The 7681-nt window shown below is 46.4% G+C and overlaps 1 long non-coding RNA gene across 1 annotated transcript; it reads right to left on the bottom strand.

Moving 5' to 3' along the window:
- Positions 1-1774: 1774 nt before the first annotated feature.
- LOC132345363 (uncharacterized) lies at positions 1775-7041 on the bottom strand. Its single transcript, XR_009494704.1, has 3 exons — positions 6565-7041; positions 5691-5761; positions 1775-2414 (listed from the first exon to the last, which is right to left on the bottom strand). It is a non-coding gene; the product is annotated as an uncharacterized lncRNA (long non-coding RNA).
- Positions 7042-7681: the final 640 nt, after the last annotated feature.

A 7681-nucleotide genomic window follows, 5' to 3' on the forward strand; every position in this document is an offset into this window, starting at 1 on the left:
TCTGCTCTGCCCAGGGTGGGGGGTTGGGTGACGGGGTTGGGGTCGGGTACTGGCTCTGGGGAAGGAAGCAGAGGGCAGGGAGCTGAAAGAAGTCAGCTGGGGGTGGGGACAGCCCTGCCTAGCTAGAAGACCTGGTGGGGGACAGAAGTCCCCACAGGGAAATCAAGGCTGTTCCTGGTGGGAGAGGGGCGGAGGATGCTAGACCGGCAAAAACTGGCAAGAACCACGACCAACAAAAAAGGCTATGTTTTTGTCAAGCTCTTTTCTAATCCATACTCCCCTCCCTCCCACCGCAGACACCACTGTGGGAATTGCTGGGAGAATGAAAGAAGGAAAAGCAATGGAGTTTATTCGGAATGGGGACTTTGTGATTTTTCTGTTGCTAAGTAGCAACTCTAGGGATACCTCCCCCAACCCCGCCTGCCAGGCAGAGGAGCTGGGGAGATGGAGGGACATCCCAGCCCGAGATCTGAGGGTGATGGTCAAGGACCTCAAAGGCTACAGGGCCATCAGCGAGCACCAGGCTCCAGCTTGCTTCTGCCCTCCCTGAGAAAGTCTTACTGAATGCAGTGGGTTGAACTGTGTTCCCCCAAAATATACGTTCAAGGACTAACCCCCTGTGAATGAAACTTTGTTTGGAGATAGGGTCTTTGCAGATATAATTAGTTCCTTTCATCTTGAGACGAAATCATCTTGGATTTAAGGTTGGCCCTAAATCCACTGGCTGGTGTCCTTGTAAGAAGGGGACGGGACACACAGAGATGCAGGAAGGAAGGCTGCCTGGACGTGGAGGCAGAGCCTGGGGTGATGTAATTAAAAGCCGTGGGATGCTGGGGGCCCCCAGACGTTGGGAGAGGAAAGGAAGGATTCTGCGCCAGAACCTCCAGCAGGATCTTGACTCCCCTGGCTACTCACCACATCTCAGCAAGGTGCCTGTTGATTACCAGCTCCTCTCCCTCTCTGATGAAAAGCTCAAATGTGATGAGATTGGATTTCTGTTTTGTTGTTCTATCTCTCCATCTTGTCCAACTCTTTGCGACCCCATGGACTGCAGCACACCAGGCTCCTCTGTCCTCCACTATCTCCTGAGTTTGCTCAAACTCATGTCCATTGAGTCAGTGATGCCATCCAACCATCTCGCCTATGTCGTCCCCTTCTCCTCCTGCCTTAAATCTTTCCCAGAGTCAGGGTCTTTTCTAACGAGTCAGCTCTTCACATCAGGTGGCCAAAGTATTGGATCATCCCTAAATGTGGGCATATCACAACTTTCCCCTTCTTTTTTTTTCCTTCCTTCTACATTTTTTCCTTTTAGTTAAATTTATTTTAAATTGGAGGATAACTGCTTTACAATGTGTGTTGTGTTTTCTGCTATACATCAACATGGATCAGCCATGGGTGTACATGTGTCCCCTCCCTCTTGAACCTCCCTGTCACCTCCCACCCCGTTCCACCCACTAGGTTTTCACGGAGCACAGGGTTTGCCCTCCCTGCATCATGCAGCAAATCCCACTGGCTATCTCTTTTACTTATGCTAATGTGTATGCTTAGTACTACTCTTTCATTTGCCACCATCTCCTTCCCCCGCTGTGTCCGAAAGTCTGTTCTCTGTGTCTGCATCTCCACTGCTGCCCTGAAAACACGTTCATCAGTACCATCTGCCTAGATTCCTTCCCTTCTTTTATTTGGAAACAATGAGTTTTTGTGTTTTTTTTTTAACTTTTATAAAGATTTATTTTTAAACTTATTTTAAAATGTATGTACAGTTAAATCCACTCTTTTGGCTATATAAGTCTCTGGGTTTTGACAAGTGTATAGAGTTGTGTAACCACTTCCACAGTCATTATAAGGAACATTCCATATAACAAAAAAAAAGGTTCCCGGATGGTGCAGTGGTAAAGAACCCACCTGCCAGCGCAGGAGACTCAGGAGACATGGGTTCAATCTCCGGGTTGGGAAGACCCCCTGAAGAAGGAAATGGCAACCCACTCCAGTATTCTTGCCTGGAGAATCCCATGGACAGAGGAGCCTGGAGGGCTACAGTCCAGGGGGTTTCAAGGAGTCCCCAGACGCTTTAAGTAAAAACTGATAGATCTACAAAGGGAAATATACAAGTTGACAATTATAGTTGCAGCTTTCAACACTCTTCTTTTAATAACTGGTAGAACAAGTGGCACCCCACGCCAGTCCTCTTGCCTGGAAAATCCCATGGGCGGAGGAGCCTGGTGGGCTGCAGTCCATGGGGTTGCCAAGAGTCGGACACGACTGAGCGACTTCACTTTCACTTTTCACTTTCATGCATTGGAGAAGGAAATGGCAACCCACTCCAGTGTTCTTGCCTGGAGAATCCCAGGGATGGGGGAGCCTGGTGGGCTGCCGTCTATGGGGTCGCACAGAGTCGGACATGACTGAAGTGACTTAGCAGAACAAGTGGACAAAAATCAGTAAGTACTTAGAAGATTGGAACAACATTATCAACCATCCTGACCTACCTGATATTTATAAAATACTTTGCCCAATGATAGCAAAATACGCATCCTTCTCAAGTTCATACAGAACATTTACCAAGATAGACAATATTCTGGGCCATTAAACAAGTCTCAGTGCATTTAAAGGGATTCAGGTCACACAAAGTACGCTCTCTTATCACAAAGAAATTAAATTAGAAATTGATAATAGGAAGATCTCTGAAAATGCCCATGTATTTAGAAACTAACACACTTCTAAATAACACATAGGTCAAAAAAGAAGTCAAAACAGAAATTTGAAAGTATTCTGAACTGACTGAAAAAATAAAACACAACATGTCAAGTTTTGTGGGATTATTAGCTTTAGGTGTCTTGTGGATGCTCTTTATCAAGTTGAAAAAATCCTCCTCTAGTCCCATTCTACTGAGAGTTTGGAGTTATTTTAAAATCATGAGTGGATGTTCAGTTCAGTTCAGTTCAGTCGCTCAGTCGTGTCCGACTCTTTGCAACCCCATGAACCGCAGCACGCCAGGCCTTCCTGTCCATCACCAACTCCTGGAGTTCACTCAGACTCACGTCCATCAAGTCAGTGATGCCATCCAGCCATCTCATCCTCTGGCGTCCCCTTCTCCTCCTGCCCCCAATCCCTCCCAGCATCAGAGTCTTTTCCAATGAGTCACCTCTTCGCATGAGGTAGCCAAAGTACTGGAGTTTCAGCTTTAGCATCATTCCTTCCAAAGAAATCCCAGGGCTGATCTCCTTCAGAATGGACTGGTTGGATCTCCTTGCAGTCCAAGGGACTCTCAAGAGTCTTCTCCAACACCACATTTCAAAAGCATCGATTCTTTGGCGCTCAGCCTTCTTCACAGTCCAACTCTCACATCCATACATGACCACAGGAAAAATCATAGCCTTGACTAGACAGACCTTTGTTGGCAAAGTATGTCTCTGGCTTTTCAATATGCTATCTAGGTTGGTCATAACTTTTCTTCCAAGGAGTAAGGGTCTTTTAATTTCATGGCTGCAGTCACCATCTGCAGTGATTTTGGAACCCAAAAAATAAAGTGGATGTTGGATTATGTCAAATGCTTTTTCTTCATTATTTGGTTATGTTCGTAAAATTTTTCTTCACAGGTCTGTTGATATGGCGGGTTACATTAATTGATTTTTTAGTATTGAGGCGGCCTTGCACACATAGAATGTGTTCCACTTGATTGTGGTATATAATTCTTTTTAATATTTGTTATAAATTTGATTGGTTAACGTTTTGATGAGGATTTCTCTGTGTTTGTGAAATATATTGGTCTGTAGTTTTCTTCATGCTGTCTTGGTTTTTATATTAGGACAGTGCATGCATGCATGCCAAGTCACTTCAGTCATGTCCAACTCTCTGTGGCCCCATGGACCATAGCCCTCCAGGCTCCTCTGTCCATGGGATTCTCCAGGTGAGAATAGTGGAGTGGGTTGCCATGCCCTCCTCCAGGGGATCTTCCCGACCCAGGGATCAAACCTGCATCTCTCATGTCTCCAGCATTGGCAGGCAGGTTCTTTACCACTGGCACCACCTGGGAAGCTCGTATTAGGGCAATACTGACCTCATAAAATTATCTGAGAAGTATTCTCTTCTCTACTATTTTCAGGAAGCAATTGCATCATGATATTGGTGTTAATTTTCCATTAACTGCTTGGTAGAATTTTTTGTTGAACCCACCTGGACCTAGAGGTATTTTTAGTGAGAGATTTAAAATTATGAAGTGAATTTCTTTAATGGTTCTAGGACTTTTCAGATTATGTATTTCACCTCGGTTGAGTTTTGGTAGTCTGGTTTTCAAGAAGTTGGTCCGTTTCATTTAAATGATTGATTCATGAGCGTAAAGTTGTTCATCGTATCCCTCTGTCGTCCTTTTAATGGCTGTCGGGTCAGTGGTGATGTCCTTGTGTCATCCCTGATAATGGTGATTTGTGTATTCTCCCTTGTCACATCCTCAGTTTTTCCAGAGGCTAATTTTTTTCCCCCCAAAGAACCAGTTTGAGTTTCATTGATTTTCTGTATTGTTTTCCTCTTTTCAATTCCACTGATTTCTACTCTTTATCATTTCCTTCATGCTGCTTGCTTTGGGTTTCTTTTGTTCATCTTTTTTCTAGTTTCTTGAGGTAGGCATTTAGGTCATTGATTTGAGATATTCCTTTTTTTCGAATGTAAGCACTTCATGCTATATATTTCCCTCTCCACTTTACCTGCATCCCACAAACTTTCAATACATGTTCATTTTCAGCTCTATGTAGAGGGTTATTTTTAAAAATATTTATTATTTGTTTACTTGGCTGTGCTAGGTCTTAATTGAGGCATGTGGGAGTTAGTTCCTCCACCAGGGATCAAACCTGGGCCCTCTGCATTGGGAGAGCAGAGTCTTAGCCACTGGGCCAGGGAGGTCCCCTAGAGGGTTATTTTTTTTACGTGGCATTAAGATGTTTGGAGGAGACAAAGACAGCTGTCTACCAAAAGGCATGCTCCTCCCCTCGACAGCACAGACGTGTTGCCAGGAAGTGGCTGCCCAACCAGAGACTGTGTTCCCAAGTTGTCCTTGTCTCTAGGGAGACAGTATGAACAGTTCTGCCCAATGGAGTGTGAGAAGTACTGTGTGTCACTGCCGAGCCAATGCAGTTGAGAAATAAACACTCTTCACCCTCTCCCTTTCCAAAACAGAGGCAGGTAATGATGAGGAAGCCTTAGAAGGTAGTGGAGCCAAAGATAGAAAGGGCATGGTCCCTGAGTCACTGTGTGGAGGAAAGCCTCCCGCCGATCATGAACACTCACACTGGTTTGTTACATGGATGAGACATGTGTCTTTTTGTGTTAAATTTACCATTAGTAGTTTGGGCTTTCCAGGTGGCTCAGTGGTAAAGAATCCATCTACTAATGCAGGAGACACAGGAGATGTGCATTCAATCCCTGGGTCAGGAAGATCCCCTGGAGAAGGAAATGGCAACCCAGTCCAGTACTCTTGCCTGGAAAATCCCAGGGACAGAGGAGCCTGGCGGGCTGCAGTCCGTGGGGTCACAAAGCATTGGACACGACTGAGCACACACACAACTCATTAATAGTTTTGGACTTATTTGTTAACAACAGCTAACATTTCCCTGCTGTTAACCTCAACGTTCAGCAGTGGAACTTGAAAGACGCCTTCTAACAACCCATTGAGGACATGGCATCCATAAATGTACCTGAAGTTATTGATTTCATCCAGGATCAATTCTTGGGTATGGAAGGTCTTCAGTTTCTTGCCTTGTTGTATCTGTTATACAGAGAACACACACCAAAAAAAGTGGAATATTTTGGACATGAGACCTGAAATCCCAGCTCAAAAGCATTTGGGAGCAATTCAGAGAACCACATAGCCCCAGAGCCATCATCTCTGACAGTACCGGCCCAGACCTCTGCTTTCCCCCGACTAATGTCTGCTGAAGACAAGTGTCTGGAGAAATGAGACCCCTGCACCGTCTCACCAGCCAGCTCCTGCCTCCCCATGAGAGTCACACAGATGCCTGAGGAAGAGCCGGTGCTCTTAGACACTGACCCTGGTCTCCTGTCTCTGTGTTTCATTTTTGTGAATCAGAGAGGACATGGTTCCGAAAAAAACATGGCCCCAAATTGCCTGTCGACATGTTTCCAATGAAAATAAACAACTGCTCTAATCTCAGATCTGTTTGGTGTCTCACTGGCCTCCTCTTTTTTTCTTTTAAGCAAAACATACTTATATTTAAAATAGAGACACTTCCCTGGCGGTCCAATGGTTAGGACTCCCTGTGCTTCCTCTGCAAAGAGCATGGGTTCTAATCCCAGGGAACTAAGATCCTGCATGCTGCACGAGGTGGCCAGAAAACAGGAAAAAAAAAAATTAAAAGTTAGAAAAATAAAATAGAAAGTGAGTGGCTACATTTTTTAAAGCTAAATGTCTTCCCCACCAGGCCAAATGAGGGTGCCTCCCCCCCTTCTTTCTTCCTCTGCACTTCCTCTCATATTAAAGCTAGTGCATTTGAGCTCTATTAACTCCTATCCTGGTTTATAAGCTCTGATTTAGAGAACCAAATTACCTACCCGTAGCACTCAAGAAGGCACCTGTCTGTCAGATAGCTGGCATTTGATTCTTCCGGCCGCCCCCGCCCCATTTATTCATTCCTGGCAGGGAGAGAGCCGGAGCAGAGGAGCAATTTCATCAGCCCCTGAAATTCACAGGGCTGAGAGCCTCTTCTCCCCAGACCATGCTGCTGCCATAAATAGACATCACGTGGCTTCCTTTTATGATAAGGTCAGAGGAAACGAGTGTACAGGGAGAAGCCGTTGGGAGAGTCGAAGCTCTGAGTTCCAGGGATAAAACCTGAACAGGGCTCGTCTTCTTGCCTGGGGGCCAGATCAGTGAGGCTGGGAGCCGTGGGTCACCTCCCCAGACAGCGACACCTCCGGCCGCCTGAGCTCCCCTGACTCCCAGCAGCCATCTCTGCGCTCAGCATCCTTACCCCTCAGTGAGCAGGGCACACACTCCCCGCCCCACCTGCCCCTCCAGGCTCTGCAGGTTTCCCCCCGGCTCATTTTCTGATAGAGCTGTCAGTTTTTATTGCTGATGGGAGAAATCATTTTCTCTCTTAGCGGAATGTTAATTGGCCTTTCCCAGTTCTTTCCTACAGTGAGTACATTCAGTCCCCTAGTTTTTTTTCCAGCCCCTCAAAGGAAAAGTACCTTACAGAGAAGCATTCCAGAAGGACAAGGAAGGAGGTTCTCGCATGACGGCTAATTGATCACTGCTAAATCAGAGGTTAAGAAAAAAAGCTAAAGGGGAGGGCCAGGAGCTGGGGTGGGCAGGCATTTCAGCAGTTGCAAGGGAGTTTTACTACCTGCATGCTCACAGCTCCAGTGCCTTCCACTCTAGAGGGCTCAGTACTCACTAAGGAGACCTGGGAAGCCAGCTGGGGAGGCTTGAAACATCAATCGAGCATCTTCAAGGTGCCAGGCGCCCAGATAGGCCCCAGAGACGACTAAGATGCCCTCGCAGGAGACAAACCGATAAAACTGGGGACATCAGTTTCCACGTGACCAGAGCCATGGCCAGGGTACTTCGGGATGCACAGAGCCTCAACTTCTGGAGAAAACCACGCTGCAGCTCAGCCATATAGGTCAACTAGGGGTCAGGGGCAGGGGCACCCCAGCTGGAGGAGGC

Source organism: Bos taurus, chromosome 5, assembly GCF_002263795.3.
Source record: "Bos taurus isolate L1 Dominette 01449 registration number 42190680 breed Hereford chromosome 5, ARS-UCD2.0, whole genome shotgun sequence".
Lineage (NCBI taxonomy): Eukaryota > Metazoa > Chordata > Mammalia > Artiodactyla > Bovidae > Bos > Bos taurus.